Raw genomic sequence first — 22,946 nt, forward strand, 5'->3', positions numbered from 1 at the left:
TAGACTCCATACTATACATACATACACTATACCAAAGACTTTCACATTTCTCATCTTTACTTAAAAGGTAGTCAATGATTTCAATTAAAAACATTCCGTTTAAACATGCTTCACGGTGCGGGGAAATGAAATGCTGCCAGTGTGAATGAAAAGATGAATTGATTGTCAATGCTTGTCAATGCTTCAAAAAGTGTGCGTTTGTCAGAAGTATGAGTGCTGTCTCATGGTGGCAAGAGTCGGTCTAGACCTGCTCTATTTGTAAAGTGTCATGGGACGACTTTTGTTGTGACTCGGCACTGTATAATTAAATTGAATTGAATTGAATGATGGTGTGCTATAAGTTCTGTTTATACTGTATAAATACCGGGTATATACACACCCCCCTGAGCGGCAACACTTGAAGCAGCCGTCTTTTGCCTCCAGTGATTTCAAAGCAGCAGCTGTTTGCCAGAGCTTTGCTTTTTGGCCGTAACTACGACGCGAGGCCACAAACATGGATCAGTTAAAGCATTACTGAGTGGACACTGGCAGCACTTTGTCCATTTAACACATTTGACACTGTTCTTGCAGCGGGGGAATTACATGGATTACACGGCCGATTGCCAGCGCATCGTGACCACGCGGCCTCGGAAATGAATATGGAGGGGAGGAGAGATTCACGCCGACACCGCCGACAGCAGCGGTAGGGGCAACCGCGCTTCCTGCCCACCGGCTTTGTCACCGAGCTAAACGAAGTGTGTAGGCCGCTACAGAGTAATGTCAAGTTGTTGATTTGGAAAGTTTCTCAGGAAAACAGAGAGAGGATGTGGCACGCCGGCTGTGCGGCCTCAGCTCCGAGCTGACAGCCTGCTGCCACAGTCCATGCCCACTGATATCTGAGTTTACCAATAAATGCATGTACCTTTTATTGTGTGTCATATCCGGTCCAGCAGCAGGGTCAACCTCTAACTTGGCACAAGAAATGTTCTATGTTCATTATTGTGTTTATGTTCACTGTTTGCATGCTTTTGGTTGTATTTGTTAAAGACAAGATGAAATGGAAAAATTCACTTTTAACCCCTTTAGGTCACATCCCCGGCCATATTGTGCACCTATCTAACAATATATGCCAAAAAAGAAAATGACAAAAAAATCTATTTCTTTGTATTCTTCTGTCAAAATCCAATCGTGTTTTCTTCCTGTAAAACAAAAACGTGACGTGTGCTTACAGAAGCTTGAACCAACCGATTTCAAACAATAATATTGCGACATCCGCCATCGGCCAGTCTTCAACTTTTAGCGGCACTGAGCCAACCTTCATTAGCTGACACGAATCCGAATTCGGTTGCGCCGATCAACGCAGCGGTGTGGGAGTGACACTATTTGCGTGACGCCATGTTGTGAACTTTAACCCCCCCCCCCCCTCCAATCCAGAGGGTGGCGGTAATGTGCTTAAAAGCAGTTTGCCAACTGCCTCTAAACAACAAAAGAGAAGAAGAAGAAGAAGAACTTTTAACCCCCTGACCCGGGCTGCTGGTGTGCCGGCTCGTAGGAATGATCGTCTGTCTGCATCAACAGATTAAAAACACACATTTATTTTGCCGTGTGGTTTAAACAGGTGTACAAGGCCAAAGACTACGCTAAGTCATAATTCATTCACTACCCAATGACGTTTTTGCTGCAATGCCGGATTTGGCAATACAATTCAACAGCAGCAAAGACCCCAAAATGACCAAACAGTCGAATCAGCACCTCTGTGAAACGTTTCCAACCAAACTGAACACTGGAACTTTCATGAAAGTTAGGGTTTACTGCGTTAGTTTTAGCCGGGTGTACCTAATAGACTGAGCGTGCGTTACAAGGCGTATAAATGTGAAACCACTGACAGAGAAATGTTAATTGGCTCCACTTTTTCAGTCTGTCATTGCCAGGTTTGCACACGCCACTGCTGCTCTCTCCACAAGCACACGCCACTGCCGCCGTACCAAACTGTCGTGACACTGGAGTCCAGTCTAGCTTAGCTAGTGCATCGTGCATCAGACTATTTTTAAAGCGCACCTCTGCGAGGCTTGTTAAAATGCAGAGGAAAAGTAGATGGACTACCTGCTCTTCGGAGTGAGTGGTCGGAGAGTTAACCCTGTCTGAGTAAATCTTAAGCCCGGCTCAAGCCGAGCGTACAGTGGCGGATCGAGCAGGGCTTCTTCCCCAAACACCCTCAGATCGGGGCATCTGAGATGGGGGTAGTATAGTGAGCGAGGAGGATCAAAACTGAGACAAGCAGAAAAAGGAGAGAGTTTAAAAGGATGCAATCTCTATTCTGGAGCAGGTCCTCATTTCACTGTCTAGCGCTCCGGCAGGCCTCCCTCCCTCCCTCCTCTAACCCATGCAGTCCCCCTGCTCGGCACACTCAATTATTTATCAGCTTACAGACGCACTGAGGAGAGCACAGAGGAGGGAGCCGCAGACCTCCTTCTCCTGCTCTTTCTTTCCCTCTCCTCCTCTTCAAAAGTGACCATCCCTCCATCCCCATCCCTCCACGTACGGCGTGGATAATATAACTTATGTTACCAGTGGTCACCCCCGTTTCCCTCCGGATCCTCCCTTCCCTTTTCTCATTTTTCCTCCCTCCACCTCCACCTTCGATGTACCCTTTCATTAGTTCCGGCTACTTGCTTTTGTTTCCTCTCTTCCCAACCCTGTTATCGTTCCTACATCCCTCGCCCCGGAGGTCTTTGTTCTCGCGGAGTCTCTGAAGGGACAGATGGAAGTACTCTAACTCTGTTACCGTTGTCAGGGCAGCATCAAGGAGATCACTGCCACCTCAGCACTGTCTGTGTGTGTGTGTGTGTGTGTGTGTGTGTGCAGAACCACTGCAGCACAACTAGCTCACAATATTTTAGTCTGAATACATTCAACAATTGATACATTTTCAGTTTAGTAGTCAAAAGTGTAAAATATTCTTCAATTTAAAAAAAGAAATCTCCCGCCGTCTTGCTTGTTAAATTTGTCATAAGCATGCAGGTGTGTGTGTGCATGTATAATCAGAACCTGCAGTTGTGTTTGTGTGTGTGTGTGTGTGTGTGTGCATAAGCATACAATAGCCATGCGTCAACAGCGTGATGATGTTTGTGTGTGTGTGTGTGTGTGTGCGCTTATTTACAGTACATTTGTGTCTTACGAGAAAGAGAAACTGGGAGACAGAATCAGTAAGCAGTGGTGATGAAGAGGAATAGCTAATGTCAACTGCACCGGGTGCTGCCTCTGTATCAAAGCCCCCGTTGCTCGCCTCATATCTGCAGAATGCCACTAGCAACAGACCCCCCCCCCCAATCATTAGCTACTGTACAGCGCACGGGGCTCGGAGAGGAAGGAGAAGGGAGGACAGCCGAGACAACAGGAGGAAAACACGATAAAGCGAGAAAGAACGCCTAGAAAAGAGACAGGAAGGAGGAGGAGGAGGCTGAGACTGAGGTCGCCACTGCACTGTTACATCACCTCTGTCCTTTCATTCTCCCTCACTTATTTACTTTCCCTTTCTCTTGTGTTGTAGGGGGGAAAAAAACCCGAAAACTTTCCTACTTCGTCATTTAACGGAAATTCAAACCAGCAGCCGGCAGCATCGGCATGGAAACGTGGGATACCAAACTACAGCAAATGAACGCCATTTTGGAGTAAAGCTGATATTATTTTGCCAAAAGCTAGTTAAAGGCAAGCGTGGTGGCGGCGGGGGCGGAGGAGGCTGGCTGGCTGCTCCATTAACAGGTGTTTTGTTTTGTTTTTTCTTCTTTCTTTTCAGTGATGCAATCAACAATTACAACTCTTAAAGCAATTACTGCATGCTGAACCCTGGAGTCTCGCACTAAATAGGGAGAACTAAGCCTGAGGGGGAAGCCAGAGTTAAGTTCCCATAATGCATAGAGTCTAGCTCTAAAAACTCTTGAAACCCCAAATCTATTCGTTGTATCGAATCAGAATGCAAAAGCCAGTGCTGAATCGATAAGGTCTGCTGTTAAACAACACACGCCGTCCAACTTTAGCAGTTAAACCAGAGCACTGTTAGCTTGGTAACACACTTGATGGGCGTCCCTGCGCTCCAGACAGCCAGGGGAAGAACTTACTAGAAGCCTCCTGTAGGTTCTGCAGTACGGCGGGGGCTTCTTCAGGTGAAGGTCAGTGCATGCTCCAACGCTACGTTTCCAGCTTCTCACTTGCACGTCAATAAATAAAAAAAACAGAAAGCCTCCTTTACACACACTTTCAGCTGGATCTCCTGTCCAGGCCCAACTCCCGTGACACGCACTGCGGAAACACACACGAGCACCACACTTAACGCGATGGAGGTGCCAATCCACATGATGTTTAACCCTGATAATGGGATGTAGCACAAGCATGCCTCAAACCAGGTAATGCTTCAAAATGATGTGTGTGTGTGTCTCACTCTCTATGCTGACTTTAGCGTGCATTCAACTCTTGACAGCGCGTTCACCTCATGCTTGCGCGTAAGACGGACCGCGAAGTCAAACACGTGGGTGTGATCCGATCCCGTTTTGCTTTGGGGGTTTTGAAAAAAATCCCGATTTTTTTGTTGTTGTAGATAGTTAGACTTCCTCTTTTTCACAAAATATTACTGATGCTTTCGATCTGAGTGAGCTGCAAAACTCGCTTCCGTGCACCAGGGGACAAATACCAAAGGGGACAGTAATGTAACACACACCTGTCTGAATGTTTCCTGCAGCAGCAGCAGCAGTTGAAACCAGCAATGTTACATATTCCTGTCCGAAAGAGACCAAGAGATCAAGTCAGATAGAATGACAGTAATGCTAATGCTAATTATGTTATCACCAGTTTGGGTCATGTTGATGTTGCCATGCCTGTACCATCTCTTTAAAAGTGCTTGTTTTGATTTTGTGAAACTGGAGAGCTGCAGCCCGTGACTCAGTTGGCTGTCGGTGACAGTTATAATTATAGCAGCCTGTTTTTTTCTGAATGAATATCTTCTTTAATATATCAAACAGGCCGGACCCACGTAACCCTTTTAATTAAAAAAATAAAAATTAAAAAAAGGACTTGGGAGAGATTCGAGGTGCAAAGTCTCGCAAGTTTCAACCCAACTTTGCCCATCAACAGCTGTGAGATTTGTCCTCCTCATCATGTCAAGCAATTTGATCCTTTGTGTTCACAGAGGAGCCGCTGCACATGAAAGACACACTTTTAGTCGTGAGGTTTTCCAAATCCTTAAAAGATCATTAGAAATGAACACAAATACACTTCTGTCGTGACAGAAACGTAAATGTGGTTCTGACCCAATGAGAGACGGTGTGTCACTCTGTGTGCAGTGATCTTAGTGATGCAGTTATGCTTGAAATACCTGCCCCCTCCACCACCTCATCTCTCAAGAATGAAATCATTTCACTGTTTTTTTTTCCCCCCTCCATTTTAAGTCATAGTCTGAAGTGCTGAAGAAGTCAAAGTAAGCATGTTACGTCGAACAGGACAGGCTTTGCCAGTTATGGGAGCGAAATGAAGGAGAAAAATCAATTGCACTTTTTCTTCACTCGTCCTTCATGTCGACAAGCCGTTCAATTCAAATATGGGAGATTATGATGAATTTTGATTTGGAGAAAACTGTGAATGACTTCATCATGAGTGAGAGATGGAAACGGTTTGCACTGTCAGATTATCTGAACGGCACATGGACTCCTCCTTTAGGAACGTGCACAGTGTGTGGCATGCGGCAACGCTTTGTCTTTCCTTTGGAACATAAGTCAACTGCTTGGAAGTCTGTATATTCACTGTATATGTATTATATTAGATATCATTGATTGTAAATCCCATGTGTGATGGACAACTAAACTTTGAGGACACACACAAAAAAAATAATAAATTAATTCATTCCGTAACAACCATTTTTGGCAATTCCACATTCACAGCTTAAGCGACACACACACACACACACACACACACACACACAAAGTTCCCAGGAGTGTGACCGCTGCGAAGCCACAACAGCATCACATCGGTACACTGGATTGAACCTGCCTGCATTGACAGCCAGTGCTTGAAATACCTCAACAATGCTCTCTGAAACTTTACAAATGGAGAAAAAAAAAAAAACTCTCCCAACCTGTTGGGTGGCAGTAATCCTTGGCCATCAGGGAAAAATGAGAGTGTTCCTGACACTTGGAGATTGTAATGTTCCCTGTGTTTAAGCACACGACACAGATCCAAACATGCCATTTTTTTTTTTTTTTTACACATGAACTCTGTTACTACGGATAAATGCAGATTTCTGCACCCGCAGTTTAAAACCTCTAAGGTCACACTCGTGTAAAACAACAACAACAACAACAACAAGACATCATGCTCTTGCTTAGTACAGCAGCAGAGAGAGGGAAAGCATCACTGCAACAGGGGTGTACTTTATCAACGCCAATAAAAAAAATAAAAAAAAACCCCGCTGGATCATTAGTTAAGGGCTGCACGAGTGGGACATGATGTAAACCTTTATGCCTTTGTCGCTTTACTCACTCCCTCTCACGCAGGCAGGGCAGTTCAAATGAAAGCCCCTTTCTATACGCACTTTCAGGTACAAGAGAGTAAAAAAAGAAAAGAAAACCATAGGATCAATAAGCACACGTCTCTCTGAGCAACTGGAAATGAAGAGAAACTCACGCGCTTGTATGTCAAGTGTACAGTACGCCTTTGCTTTTATGTGTCTGGTCCCTTCGTAGTGTTCAGGAGCCCCCCTGCAGGGCCTCAGTACTCACCCAGAAATACATCATCATCTCGGCTGAGAGGGGATGGGAGACCAGGGGGTGGAAGACGGGGGTAATGCAAGGACACCAGAGGCCCGCGCGCTCTCTTCCTCTTTTTCCTCTTTCTGTCTCTCTTTGTTGGTGTGTTTGTCAGTACGTCTGTCCTGTGTCTGCACTGATCTTCTTCTTCAGTCACTTGACTTTATTTTTTTCCTCTCTCCCTCTTTCTCTCTCAGGGAAGTTTTTTTTTTTTTTTTTTTTGCCAGTGCTGTCTGCTCAGTGTTACTCTGACGGCCAGCTAATTGCCCCCGTCTTTGTGGGTTTTTGTAGCCGCAGCCAGAGTTATAGTGTTCCTTTGCCCCTTGAAGACAAGTCGGTCTTCCTCTCCCGCCGACTCTTCTGAAGCGTGACTTGGTCTCTTAAGAGTCGCCACTGAGGCTCTCGCGCTGCTTCTCATCCCCCCCTGAACCTTTCAAAAAAGAAACTTGGTCCTCTTGCTTCTTCACCAAAGGGGGTGGGGGGTGTGGGGGGTGGGGGTGGGGGGGGGAGTAAAGAGAGAAGCAACAAGGAGAGAAAGTGCTGCAAGGCGTTGTTACTGTACCTCCCCTCGCTTTTTGTTCTTTACTTCACTTCTCCTTCTTCTCCTGCTTCTTCTTCCTCCTCTTCTCCAAACGTGACACCCTTTCCTGCCCGCTCAGCTCTTCCTGCCTCCTCTTTTCCCCTCTTTCTTTGCTCGCCGTAAACTGTCCTGCTCTCTAATTTTCACTGAGACACACACACACACACACACACACACACACACGGAAGCTTGCCTCCTCCTCCTCCTCCTCCTCAGTGTGAGCGCACTCTCTCCCTTTGCCTGTCTTCGTCTCTCTCGTTCCGGGGTAGCTCCGGTCCAGCAGCTGTGTTTTGAGGGGAGGCAAATCTGAGACGGACTTTCTTCTACAGCGTTCCTGTGTGAAGAGCGCTGGAGAGGCTTGGGGGGGTGGGGGTGGGGGCGGGATGTGGGAAAAGCTGGAGATCACCACATGGTACAGTAGCACAGAAGCTTTCAACCTGGGGAGAGACAAGTGCAGAGTGAGGGGGGTGGGGATGGGGGGGAGGGGGAGAGAGAGAGAGAGAGAGAGAGAGAGAGAGAGAAGAGGAGAGAGGAAGAGATGAGCCGGTGGAGGGATACCGGTGTTGCAGATCCACGCTTGGAAGCGGAAGACGGCGAAGGGCTTCGTCAAAGTTGCGGGGGGGGAAAAGCCAAATGGACGAGCCCGAAAGGACAGAGCACAACACGAGACAAGATGAGAGAGGGAGGAGAAGAGATGCACAAAGCTGGGAGGAAAGGAGAGAGAGCCAGAAAGAGGGAGCAGCTTGGCGTGTTGTTGCTTATGCTAAAGAGCCAACAATACCAGCCGGTTTCATTAAGTTGCACTGGGAGCGTCGGGGAGGTGGAGGAGGAGGAGGAGGAGGTTTGGAGGTTTTGGAGGTTCGGTGGTGGTGGTGCGTGTGGGGGGTAAGAGGCTAGAGAGCCGTCAAATCAAAATACAATTTAGAGCACTTGTGTAACCTTAGAAGGAGGGGTGGGTGAAAAAAACAGCTAATCTGGAGCTGCTGCCTCTCTTCTTGTTGTTTGGGGGGAGGTCTGTGTGGATGGATGTGTGTGTGTGTGTATTGGCTGGGGTTGGGCAAGCTGGTCCGGCCCACAGTAGTGCAGAGGGAATATCGTAGCCTGCCATGCTCAAGCTGTGCGCACATATATGTATGTGTGTGTGTCTTGTGTGTGTGTGTGTGTGTGCAGAGTGTGAAGCAAGTGTTTGACTCTGTAAAATTAGTTTGCAAATGACTTGTATGTCACACACACACACTGACCACTAATATGTTTTCTACAACTTTGCATCCGCATGATCACACACACAGGTATAGTGTGTGTGTGTGTGTGTGTGTGTCTGCTTACATTTGATGGGTGTGTTTGCAAGCTGGCTGGGACAGGCGGAAAGACAGAGCGGGAGAGAGGTGTTGTAGCCTGCCTCAGCACATCTAGCCCCCCGCCCCCCCCCCCCCCCCCGACCACCACCAGCACAGTCAATACACCACTGAGGCAAGCTGCCACATTAACCCCTTCACTGCCTGAAATACTGCACTGCACACGCTGGGAACGCTGGGAAACACTGGGCCACTCCCGCGTCGTGCGTTAGCGTTTCACGCTGCAAATTGAAGCCCGAACTCAATTACTTTTCCTTTTTTTTTTTCCCTGGTCCATCTCGTTGGGAAATCATCAATAACGTAGCTCCTGAATTTAACTCATACCGGCTACGTCAGAAACAAACGTCATCAGAGTTAACATCAAAAATGAAAAAAAGATTCATCAATTGAATTCAACTCAGTTTCTCTCTCGTGCCAGGTTAAAAACATAAATAGGTCCCAGATGAAAACAGTTTCCGTATGGCTAATAACCAACCTTATTCCAATTTTCAGCGTCAACAAATCCCACGTGCCGACCCAAACCAACACTCTTGTGTATCCTACCAACAAGTATAGTGTGTGTATCTGAGCCACAGCACTCCCTATGTTCCAAAGACGATTAAAAACACATCAGTGAGCCACGTCGCGGCACTGAGTGACACGTTCCTTCATTATCATGAACACACACGCTGTGGTTTATTTCATCCTGGTGTCCCGAATACAGTACAAAAAGTGGTTTGAAGATCCTGGGCTGAACTGGTACCAAGGCCTCAAACATTTACTATTAGGCTGCAAGAAGACAATATGATTTGGCAAAGAGAACTCAATAATAACCATATAACTTAGAGGCTGTTTTATAGGCCATTTTTTGGCAGAAATGACCATAAACCATAAAAATAAAGAAAAGCGTCCTCGTCTCATCCCAGCAAATGAAAGACAGTGGAGAGTCAGAACACATAGCCTACACATGTAGGAGGGTGGATTCTGAGGTCTACAGGGCTGATTCAGAGAGACAATTTATGCACATTGGCTCTTTTTTGAACTATTCCACTTCAAATGCAGAATCACTTATTTTAAAGGATCTGCACTGGGGGGATACATTCCATATAAAAGTTGCATCAAACACTTTCAGTGTGGTGAGATTTTTTTTATGTGTATCATTTGATGATCAATAAAACATTTCCAAAACATTGCAACATGTATTCTAAACAATCAATGACTATCGCCTCAACAACTGCATACATTTTTTTTTTTTTTTTACATCACATGCTAACTGGGCTGGATTTCAACGACAGCGCCGTCGCCATGCCCTCTTCATGATAGGAAGGAGTGGAATGTATGGCAAACGTCTCAGGTTTGACATATTGACATTTACCAATGTAAAAAAAAAAAATAATAATGAGCTAATTCATAGTTAAAACAGATTATATAACCCAATTCATCTGTAGCCATTTTTGCTGAAATTGGTTCTTAGGACTTGCTCGAAATGAGGCCATTTACATACATGTATGCATGCCTGGTGTGCAGCCTCAGCTCTCGCTCTCCTCCTCACTCCTCCCTCCGAGATGATCAAGAGCTCAGAGACGGGGCTGGCCCTTCTCTTTTTTCTTTTTTTCCCCCCCTTTTCTCCCTAGCAACTACCATTCAAAAAGAGAACATTTTCCTATCAAATCTCGGCGTCATGCTTTTTCAGGTCCGGGGTCATAAATAAGTTAGTCCAGGCTCTGCAATGGGAGTGAGCTAATGCAAAAAGGGACGACAGACCCGGTGGTGGTGGTGGTGGTGGGGGTGTGGGGGTGTTGTCAAGGTCTATAGGAGGAGAGGAGAGACATCGGGTCAGTCAAGTGTCTCTGTGATGTGTGCGTCTCATCATACTCGGCTTCAAGGGAGATACTCACGAAGCAAACGCGAATGTTTTTCAAAATGAATGACTAGCTCATCTATAAAGCATTAGTTAATGACTTATTAACCATTATAATCCTTTCATTAAGAGCGCCTTGTTAGAAAGCTGTGACTCTTTGCTCAAGAAGAGGACGATCCCTGCAGTAAGGATGTACTTCTGTACTTAGCACATTGAACTCTTCATGATGAACAGGACGGCACCCCAGAATACACTAAAACAGACTCACGATCAGTTTTGATCTGAAGTATAACTTCAAAGCACGTGGAAGTAGTTCTCTATAAAACCTTACTTTGACGCGGAAATGGTCTCCTCTTGAAGCAAACTCTAGGCTTTGACGTAAGTGATTCTCCTGCTGGTGATGTCGGGGTACTGCAGTTTGGGACGCCTGTGGTGAACTTTGCATTCGTTTTGTGAACAATGCGATAGGAACGATCAATGAAAGGTGTGAGGAATGAATTGCCACATGCAAGGTGTGTGTGTATGTATAAATACTACTATAAATACTGTGTCGAATTAGAAAGAAGTAACCGTGGCTGTTCTTGTGTGACTGGAAGACACTGAAAACAGAGTCGCTATCATCTCCCACGAAATGTTCTGTTAGACCTGTGCGCAGATTTAACCCCTCATCTGGACAGGAAGACGCGCTGGAACCATGCAATACCCATATCTGTCGGACTTCTGTCCACTTATATATATATATATAAGGATAAAGAGGAAATCACTGATTGTGATGCAGGCGCCATCAATTTTAAGTTAAATTGAGCTTTACAGATCACAGGTGCGTAAGGACGCCATCAGAAATTATCTTAAGACTAAGTTCAAGTGTAAATCTGAGAATGTTTTTTATTAAAGAGGCCCCTGGACTGCATTCTGCCAGTGAAGGAGAGCTCATGGGCGTCTAAGAAAAGACTGAGAAAAAGGTGATGGCTATTGCTAAAACTATGACCCATGAAGCTCAAAATTCAAAAATAATGATCAAAAATAAAAGTGTAGATTTAAAGTGAAGAAGACCTCAAGAATTTGTGAGCTCTTCTAAAAACACGCAACACAAATCATGGCTGACAACTCGCTGTCGCTACGCTGCGTAACATCTCAATCTATTCCACACTGATTATTATTAGCATCTGAGCCAACAATGGTAAACCAGTTGAATGCAGAGAGGTTATTATTACAACCTACGGGGATGGGGATGTCTCGCTGTGATCTTTGGAATGCAGCAACACACACACACACACACATTTAAACTGTCCTGGATGAGCCCCCTAGGCCTGGATGCTTCCAGCCTGGGTTTCAGTGCTGCCAGCAGCCCTCTATCATGCCTTCAGAGAGCAGCGTTGCCAGCTCCACCTGATCTCAGTCCCCCTGCCGGAGTTCCTCTCATTGACTGGCTGTCTGCTGCCAGGCGCGCAGAGCAATCTCTCACCTGGAAAAACTCAGCAGGCTGCTTTGGCTGCACCACTGTTTACTCCCCCCCCCCCCCTCCAGGAGAGAGAGAGAGAGAGAGAGAGAGAGAGAGAGAGAGAGAGAGAGAGAGAGAGAAAAGACAGGTTTATTGTGCATTTGTGCGGGTATGTGTCGCATCTTAATAACAGGTGTCTTTTTGGGTTTTTTTTGGCATTCCCCCAATACTGGCTGCTCTGTGGGATCCACAGAAGGAAGAGAGGAGGAAAAGTGTTGATGAATTGAGTCCTCTGTACACTGTAGTTTTGACACTACTGATTTGATTCAGAGCTTAGGAGACCAAAAACAGTCTGAGTCAAAATTTGGACATGCGCCTGAAATTTGGGAGGAAATTCTCATAATGTGATTGCTGCTGCGACCCGTGTCTTCAAACGAACCAATCAGACTACGGAATGAAACGACGATGAATACACTGGCTGACCATGGTATTTGAAGTAGCCACAGACATTTTTTTTTTTTATCCCATGTTTCAATCAAGGCTGCAGGTGTGGTTTAAAATAGGTTACTGTGCTTTCCATAATAACGTTAATGCAACAAATATTGAAATGTGTAAAATCGCTGAGTTATTACTGCACTAACCCTTCTTGGAATTGCATTTATACATTTGATAAAGACCTGATACTTGATGATTTAAAATGAGGTGCATCTTTATTATTTAAGTATTACGAGTATTTTATTATTATTATTATTATTATTATTATTATTATTATCATCATATTTCTACCTGACAAACATGCAGCGGAGGCGGCAGGATTTCTTCAGACCTCGTGCCCGGTCTTCCTCTCAGGCTGCATACGGCCCCAAGAAAAGAAACTCTACTAACAAAAGGGCAGTCTGTATGTAGCCTAACATACAAAAATAAGCCTAATCGCTGTGGGCTTACTGAAATGAGTCTGATGCAGATTGCAACTCATCTGGCAGTGATCATACAAGATCCCTTTTATCAAACAGTGCATAGATGTCTTTAGAAGTGAGACGCGTGGAAGTTCTTCTTCCCCCGCAAACTTAAATTAGTATAATGATACTGATTTAAGATAAGATAAGGTACGCCTTTATTGAACCCCAGAGGGTAAATTCAAGTGTTACAGCTGCTGAGAGTAAAACACCAACATTTAGAAACACATCACATAAAAATAATAGAATAGAAATAAAAAATAAAAACTACACAAGAGCAATTAAGCTCAAAATTACAATCGCAGTTTACATATGGCACCCATTAACTTGATTTTGTACAAACTAATAGTGACATGGTGGTGTGGTTAGTGGCTGCAGAGTCAGCAAAGTAAGAGCAACAACTCTACTCCCCTAAAGGAAGAAATACAGAGCCCACAGCATGACTCAGTTATGGACAGTACGGTACACTTGGCATCTTGAGGCGCTCACAACTGAAACTCGAGGCTATTTTGTCTGATATGAAGTTAGCTGCATCGAAAAAGACATATGTAAGGGTCTCTTTACGGCATGTCGTTCAAAGTTTAGTTTTTACGCCAAAGTTAAGGCTGATGGATCGTATCTGATTGTGCTTTTTTTCCCCCTCTGATATCCGATCCAGTGACTTTGGCCAGCGTTGGACTGATACCGACACTGAGTATCGGTTCAGCACATCCCTAGTTTAGGTGCAAAAAGGTTAGGGTTAAAATAGGTCCTTTTCTTCCTCAGCAAACAGAATCAAAAAGCCATTTCCAGTTCCTCCATAAGGACATCAACATTCCCAGTCTTATTAATGCTGTAACTTCTGATATATAAATGGTAAATGGACTTCACTTATATAGCGCTTTCCAGCCTTAACGATTCTCTTAACGTCTCATTCACACACCATGGCGACCGAGCTGCCATGCAAGGTGCTGGCCTCCAGCGGGAGCGACTTAGGGTTCAACGTCTTGCTCAAGGACCAGGGGGCCAGGGAACCCCCAACCCGCTCAACCCTGCTCTACCTCCCGTGCGACAGTGCTAACCACTGCACTACCATCAGAATCAGAATCAGAAATACTTCATTGAGCCCCGGGGTGGGAAATTATACGAGGTGGGAAGTGTCTTAGCCAGGGTGATGTGGTTGAAGTCACACGAAATAGCAATGAATGCATTCACCTTGTGCTATTCTGCTAATTAGCTTAAATCCTACTGACTTCAAAAAGGGAAATTGCTGTCAAAGAGTTGTCCATGCACTGTGAGATGACGGGCTGGCAGAGAGGGGATTCCTATAAGCAAAGGGATCGAAGTAGTGCTGTTTGAGGCTTTGCTGCCTCTGCATAGCTAAACTGGTAGGCCGGATGATCAGCAGCTCTGGCAGCGGATCCAGAAAGGCCTCTGCAAGTCTTCTGTACAGAAGTCGGGCCGCTCTGTAAACCCCACACGTACCTTCCTCCTGCTAATGGAAGGGAGGAAAAGTGGAGAACTGCTGACATGCTCCTTATGGAGAGATGAGGCTAATAGTCAAGGAAAGGTAAGTGAGAGCACCACATGTATGTTTGATAATTAAACTGGCGGCAAGGAAATGAAAGGGAAAGCATGATGAGATTAGGGTCTGTGCCCAACATGACTTTCATAAAGTAAATATTACCAGGAAGGCCTGCAGGTGAGGTGGAATCCAGGATGTTTTGTAATTGTGTGGGACTGTGTGGCGCTTCACCGTTCTCTCCCAGTCACCGGAGTGGTTTACACCCTATCCCAGGATGGTTTCACTTTTCCTTCCGCCTTACTCTCCATTCCTCAACCCCTAATTTCCTAAAGAGTAAAGTCTTTTCCTTATGGGGATGGACAATTTATCACCACCAGCCACATGATCAGATCGGCCCCTCTTGGACACAATGAATGCTGGGTGTCTGCACATTGTCTGCAGAAGATTACCAGGGATGGATCCGACATCAAAAAGGTCCTTTCCCACATAAGATGTGATGTGAATGAGAACTTGTGGCCAAAGGCAGGGTTGACTAGCACAGTTGTATTTCAATATACGTAGCTCTCCTATGCAAGTACGTATAGTGAATATGCATAGTTTTGTATTGCATTACTAGAATTAGCTTAATTTTGTTCACTTGCCTGTTGAAGTATATTGCAACATTTCTGATTACTGTAATTTCCTGTGTCTCCTATAGAGAAATGTGATATAGCAATGTAGTAATTGTAAGACACTGTAATCTTATTCTTATAATCCTCGCTAATCTTCCTGAATGACAGTATGTAATCATGGTGTGCACTGAATTTTATCCAGACAAAAAATTACTAGCGTCCCATGCTGAAAATCTTCTTAATAAAAAACACTTACTGAATACATAAATATTCCCTTAACAACTAATATGGTGATAAAGGTCTGTTTGTTTCTGTCCCATGTGTTAATTTATCTCTCAGTACTTTCTGACTGCCCTTCCCTGTCTGTAGCACTCAGATGGCTTACAAAGATATAGTTTCATTAAAAAAGAAAAGGTTCAGTAATTCCCTTAAAACAGATGGACGCTAGTTTTTAGCAAGTGTTACTCAAACAGGAGGAAATAGTGCATTTGTTGGGGAGTATTTTCAGCAGTGGATGAATCCACATTTGGTGCTCCAGTGAGTGCATGGGGCAGCAGGCCGGCGTATGTGGGACTAAGTCAAAATAAACTACAGTGTGTGTGTGTGTGTGTGTGTGTGTGTGTGTGTGTGTGTGTGTGTTCATGGTAATGAAGGACCATGTCATCCCTGTGACGCAGTGTGGCTCGCTGATGTGTTTTTAATCGTTTTTGGACAACAACGGAGCTCTATGGTGGCACAGAAGAGCAAGATATATCAGGCTTTGGATACACACATACTTGTTGATTTGACTCTTTTCATGAGAAACAACTTTAAAAAAGGTGAAAAAAAACACAACAACATCTCAGCGGGCAAACTGTGTGACAGAAAAAACAAGAAAGGGCCGTCAAGGAGCCAGTGTTCCTTTTCTCAGCACACTCAGCTGAACTGCCAGATACGAATACACAGTGTATGTACTGCTTAAACACACATATACACGCACCTCCTCATTAGCTTTTAGGGCAGTTGCCTTCGTCATCAGTTCTGGGTGCACAATAAACTCAGTGGAGCGAGTGCTGTGGAGCTGTAGTCTCTCTCTGTCTGCTGGTCTGCCTCTATTCATTTTCAGTTAGCTCAATTAACACATTAATTACGTGTTCCTCAGATAAAAAAGGGACAAGTCAGTGGCTTAGGAGGAGAAAAAAAAACAAAAAAAGAAAGAACCAAATCTTCTGACTCAGCCTACAATACAGTATAACTACTGGGTAACAGGAGTTTTATAGCAACTTGGACCTGGGATGGGGATTTTATATGATATATATATATATCACTTTTTAAAAAGGGGGCTCTCTCCACTTCACTCCTATACTATACTATACACCTAGTTACTTTCCACCACTGCTCCTTTCAAAGACTGAGGAGTACTAACAACGGCTACGTTCATTTTCTTGGCTTTTCACGTGGAAGCCTGACCCCTCCCCCAGAGTCGCCTACTCACGACTACATCCAGCGGTTAAAAATGTTGCCACAAGATATTGGCTATTAAGCACACTAGTCTGTAAATATTAGAATCGGGTGAACCCACGGTGCAACACAGAATGTTGCATGATGTCGGTTTTTTTTTCAAACATCATCATCATCATCATCATCAATCATAACAGGCTAAAAAACAAGCTGGTTTGTCATTAAAAACTGAATGTACAACGAAGCGAGCTGTGAAAACTGACTGAGGCCAGTTATTCAATTTGGTATCTCTTGATATGATACTATGATACTCAACATCTGCAGTGCTCATTTAAAATAGCTCTGTGTGTGTGTGTGTGTGTGTGTGTGTGTGTGTGTGTGTCATACAGCATCACTGTAAATAAAAGATGACCAATGTAGCCAATAATAGTTTTTGATGGCATCAGCGGCTGCAAAGGCATGCTCAGTTTAAATATTCACAATGTTAAGAATTAAATGTTGTACATTTCTTAGTGCACCGTCTGAAAGTCTTTCTCTTCAAGGTTTGACAGTAAAACTGGTTTCCCGTTTCTAAACAGTGATAAATTATCAGACTTTATAATATCCACAACAAATAAAAGACAACAATTATTTTCCCATAAACCAAAATCCAATGTGCAAGACGACAAATCTGGGAGTGTGTGTGTGTGTGTGTGTGTCGCAGGCTCACGGGGCGAGCGATCAAACTGAGCCAGCAAATATCCTCTGCTGTATCCTGACATGGGAGACAACATCGATATCTATCAAATATAACATTTATCAGCAGTTCAATAAAACAGAGCCACGCAATCAGCGGGTGACATGGAAGAGATTACGGCCTAATTCAAAGTTAATTGAAATACCACTAATATTGCATTAGTGTGAGTTAATGCAAGACCCCAATCCATTATTTACTGGGCTGGCCCTGAAGTACGATAAAAACAACAACAACAATGCGGGAACATCTTGATCGCGTCACCTTGTTACATACAAGTAGACCAGCTAGCAAGGCCACCTTTAAGAAAAAAAACTGAAACCCCACTGAAATTCATGCTGGGTGTCTGCACATATCTGCAGAGGATGTACGTATAGTGAACAATGTATAATTCTGTGTTGCGTTTGTGCTGCTTGCAGTATGTTGCAGCATTTCTGATCCATTTCTGGGACGTAAACTCAAGCAGCACAATCCACGCAATAAAGATGTGACCTTGTTTTTGTTGGAATGGAATCTTGGTTGATGCTAAATAAATAAAAGATACTTTTACAAAGACAACAGAGAGACTAATTACAATGCTACCTGTTGTCAGCCGTCTGTTGTTTATGAGTGACAAGGTCTCCATTTGCATACATTGGCGTACGTGTGTGTGTGTGTCTGTGTGTGTGTGTGTGTGTGAGAGAAAAATGTGTCCAGAGGAGCAAAAAGACACAGAGATAGAAACACAAGGAGTGAAAGTAGGAAAAAAATCAGGACACTGACCAGTCTGGTGACGAGGGGGACCCCGAAGTGCCAGAAGTGCTCGTTGAGCAGCCCGCTGTACACCACGTTACCAAACAGAGCAATGGTTTCTGACTTGTACAGACCACTTCCTGTCTTGGTTTCTGCAAAACAACACACACAAGTTATTTTTTTTTTACCACTGTATACCGTCAATCAAAGTCATAATACAATATTCATGTATGTACACTTCAAACAGTGAGAGGCTGTTAATAAAACAGATCAGTCCCGAGATAGTGTACAACTCTTTCCTTCATTCCTTCCCTCCTTCTCATTTTCCTCTTCCTTCTTTTCCCTCCACACCCATCTTCGCCATCCATTCCCACCTCGCATCAATTAGACCCAACCTCCCCATCTCACTCATTACCATCATCATCATCATCATCATCATACAGACACACCAGCAGACAATTAATTACATAATAAAGCACGAGTTCTATTATATATTTGAACCCCACCACATCAAAACAAAAGCCTAAGACGATCTGAATATAGGTGGCGTGACTGATAAAAGGCCTGGGTGGAAATGGATAGCGGCAACAGGGAAAATACAAGTCAGAACAGCATTTGGCGGTATTGCTGCCATAAGTTGGTCTGATACGTCTTCTACGATTGAACAGTGAGGAAGCTATTGGCGAAAAGGGTAAGAAGGGGCTCTTTTGAGACGTTGTCATGGAAAGCCCTGCTGCTTTGGCTACCAGGAGTTCCCGTTCGCTCCGTTTGCACTGAATTGTCGTGCAAATATTACTGCAGAAACGTGCACGCTGTTTGTTTGTCCGTTCAGAGAGCAATATCTGTTCATGCCCAAGCAAAGCATTTGTTTGCGTCCCTTGTGACGAGTGCTGTCGGGTCAAACTAGGATGAATGGAGGCTGACAACATACTGAGCGATTACAGAAGACAACACCACCACACCACACCCCACCCTGCACACACCCACACACACACACACAGGAGCAGCAGTTGTGGGTGATAAAACAATGAAAACAATGCACATAAGGCGAGAAAAACCCCAAGAGCAACAAGACAAACAAAAGGGAAAAACACTGCTGCCCTGCCTCTTGTCTGTTCTGATTTCACCCTTGTGTTGAACAAGTGAAGCCTTGCCTTTGTTCATATTTCCGTGAAAGCTGCGCACCACATTTTCTTTTTGGATCCGGCAGTTATAAAATAATTTACACACCACAAAAAGCTACAAATCAATCAATCAATCAATCAAATATATTCATATAACATCTTTCAAACAAACGCAATTGAAAGTGCTTTACAAGCGCTGCACGCCAAAGACAATTAAAAAAGCCTGACAGAAGATCATACAAGCAAATAAAAATAACAATCGAGGTTAAAACGACGAAACACTGCACAAAATAAATAGATTAGATCTGCAGGCAGATGCCAGATCTAATGCTTATGAGTATTTTCTCCTGGATGTCGCAAAAGCAAAGTCTTTACATTTTGAATCTAGAAGCTCGATACTGTAGTTAGTTGTGGGATTTACCAAAGAGTCTTTTGTACTAAAAAGCAGTCTGCGATTGTAGCAGCAATTCTGCAGTCTTCTTTTTAGTTCCATGGTTTGACTGTTTAATCGGGTTCTTTTCCTGGTTTTAATTGGAGCGACTGTGTCAAGCACGGTTTTCACATTATGGTTCAAGTAATTAAAGGAGTCTCAGCAAGATGTTATTTTTCGGTCGGTCGCAATATGTGACGTGAGTGTTGCGGCCGCTCCAGGGATAATGCAGCTATATGATGTAGTTAAACCCTAGGTGTGTCCACGTATGTGAGTCAGTATGTTAACTTGCTTGTTTAAAAGCCATACACTCCAACAATTCTAAAAAAAAAAAAACTCTTCGGCTCACCGATCACAGATTGAAATGCAGGTATGTAGCTTGTGTGAATGACGGATAGCAGGTCTGAGAATTCCGTTAAAAAAAAAAAAGGAGGGGACAGATAATTTAGGAGATGGCAAGAAAAGGAAGCGGAGAATTTAAAAAAAAAGTACAGTTATATTCAAAGGGCGGGAATGACCATATTGTATGTGTTAAAACATGCATCTGTGGAGAACCTGTACAGGATGTGTGTGAAAGTCTTGTTTCATGTGCCCTGCCCTTCCGTGTCTCTCTGTAAATTGTTCTTGTAAACTGTTCTTCCACCCTTTTTCCCCCATTAAAAAAGGTGTAGCCGGGGTGGACAGGCCTCAGTAAGTGTTGGCAGGTGCATCTGTACCCAGCCAGGACAGTCCAGATTGTGGTTACTGATGAAGATTTGTCACTAATCTGTGGAGCTGGGATGATTTCAGCCGAAAAAGAGTTCCTGTTTATGGGTTTATATCTCTGTTGGCAGTGTTAAGATGATGGGTTTCTTTATAAAAAATAAACAGGAGTTGGCGGGGTAGGTGGTCATGGGAGCACCAGAGAGCCGCAGTGGTTGGGAAAGTACGCAAAATGATCTATATACTGTAACTTAATGCACGAGTTGCACCTTTAAAGCGCACCTTAAATGTCAATATGACAACTTTGACCAGTTCCATGTTTTTATTGGCTCTCTCGCAGGACATACGCGTTAGTGATCATTGGATTCCAAGCACTTTCTTATTTTTTCTTACTTTCTTCCTCTTGAATGGTAGTATTTCTGATTCTGATTCTGATTCTGAAGACTATACAGGGGTTAAGTTGCAGAGGCCATTAAAGCATCACTTGTCCTTTTGGGGTGAGCCAAAAAACAGCGAAGGACTCACACAGAAAGAGGCCTGGATGGTGCTGGGGGAACATTACAGAGCCTGCCAGGCTTTTTGGATGCACGGCTGTCTTTGCGAACTGCTCTCCTGAGTCCGACTGCAGCGCTTGACTGTCATTCACTCATCCTCTTCTTCTCCTGTCTTTCATTCTTTCCCTTGGTCCCGCCTTTCTTCGCTCTCCCTCGCCGCGGCTTCACCCTTCCCTCCTCTTGAATTCCGTTGGTTCCTTCCGCCATCACTTCTTCTTTACAGATTTTTTTTTCTTTGTCCTTTGATACCGGGTTTATAAGACAATGCAGGGGCATTTGAATCGAAGCTGATCATTTAAGTGTCTTTAAAATGCATACTAATGAGTAGTTAGACTCACTTCCTCATCAGTTTGACACTTTGCTCTCACTTCAGCACTTTTCAGACAAACACCCAGTAACATTTCAGTTGTTGGGTCTTTTCTTTTTTTTTTATATATCAAGTCTTGATTCTAATATTATCATTATATTGATCATATGCTGTCAGTGAAAGATAGAGATGTGTATTTTACTGCTGCTATTTTACATGAGCTAACCAGCCAGTCAGAGAACGGCAGGGTTAGATGTCTCGTACCGTCTGTGTCAGGTACATCCATGTGACAGGGTTTAGCCTGCAGTGAAGCCTGCGGTTGATGTCAGAGCTGCTGTAACAGGTTATAAAAAGAAACCTGAGAAAAAAAACATGATGATGTCGGTACAGCTGACTTTCAGTGTTTGACTCGGCTTAAAAATCCCAGCCTTCACGCAATGTTCCTCCTCGAGGCTGCGCGGTGAAATCAGGATCTTTTTGGATTCCTTTGTTGTTCTTCTTCTTCTTCTTATGTCGTTTTATAGTCCAGTCTTGATTGCAAAGCAGGCCGAATCTTCGAAGACACAAGTGTTATTTAGAGTGTAAAATGATACCGATATATTATAAATGGTTTTATTACAGAGAAAGGTTAGATCAGTTTTTACAGCCCAGACTGTGGATGCATTTTGAATATATATGTATTTTGTGTTCACCAGTTTCTGTCCTGTAACTACACTGTAAATCAATCAATCAATAAATAAATAAATAAATGGATACTTAAGGGAGCAGTCACACCTTTTAATAGAATGTGTGTTGGCAGAATGAAGCTTATTCCAGGCCCTGTAGATTTAGCTAAGGTAGGCAGACTCTTCTGCATTGTCTCTGCTGTTTGAAATTGTTAAAAAAAGGTTTGCCAAACGTATCTCGTGGGAAAAAGAATTGTTGCCTTGCCTTGATTATGTTCGCTGACAATTTTTTTTTTCTTCCCCCAATTCAGGAAGTATTATGTTCTTGTACTACACAGTAGAGAGGTGGTTAGGGTTAGGCGGTGGGCGTAGAAAGGGCAGATATACTATGACTCCCGGAGACCTGGGTTCATGTCTTGCACCCCATTTTTGTTAGCCTTACTCATACACTTGGCTACGGTTAGGGAAAGATTGCACACTTAAATATTGAAAAAGCAAACACATGGTGTCTCATATTTAACCGAGACCACCTTAACTAAGAGTTCTGAGTTGCCTACAATGACCCAGAAAATGTTAATCATGCTTTAGTTGCTTTGAGCGCATACTGTAAGTAAGCAAATGAAACCTGTTGCATTAAATACGACAAATTGTGACAAAAGCGTCTCCTCATCATGTTGATACTAAACCAGGCAGCATTAAAACAATATCTGCTGTTGCTATTGTCCTGATCTAGAGGTTAACACTTGTGTCTTGTGATCAGTGTGCAAAATACCCTCTGACACTCAGGTAGTGGTGGAAGTAATGGATTACATTTACTATTTTTTAAAAATCTGTAATTTTACCTTTACTTAAAGCTACAGTAGGTAATATTATTGACCATTGCATGTCACTAACAATATCTAATTGAAGGGCTCCTTTAAAAAAAAATAAAAAATGTGTCTGTGAGCACACACCCCCTTTGTATATAGTCTTTTAATTCGTCAAAATTAGTTATTTCAACCAAAATTACGATTCAATAATATTGCCGACTGTAGCTTTAAGTGCTTTGTACCACAAATATTGTCCTTCACTACATTTCAAGCTGTAATCGTTACAGTTAAAACCAAAGCCACGTGAAGCAGTGGTGGAAAAGCTGCTTCAGTTGTGACCTCAGAGCGCTCTTTTTCCGGTTTTCCGAAACTTTGAGGGGTGCAGTGGCT

The 22,946-nt window shown here is 43.7% G+C and overlaps 1 protein-coding gene across 1 annotated transcript in view; it reads right to left on the reverse strand.

Moving 5' to 3' along the window:
• rbfox3a (RNA binding fox-1 homolog 3a) overlaps positions 1-18,118 on the reverse strand; it is a 168,129-nt gene extending 150,011 nt beyond the window's left edge. Inside the window, exon 1 of the mRNA XM_070927700.1 lies at positions 17,996-18,118. The gene's annotated coding sequence lies outside the window, so the exon portion shown is untranslated. The remainder of the gene's footprint in view (positions 1-17,995) is intronic.
• Between the last annotated feature and the right edge of the window lie 4,828 nt (positions 18,119-22,946).

Source organism: Enoplosus armatus, chromosome 20 (assembly GCF_043641665.1).
Source record: "Enoplosus armatus isolate fEnoArm2 chromosome 20, fEnoArm2.hap1, whole genome shotgun sequence".
Classification (NCBI taxonomy): Eukaryota; Metazoa; Chordata; class Actinopteri; order Centrarchiformes; family Enoplosidae; genus Enoplosus; species Enoplosus armatus.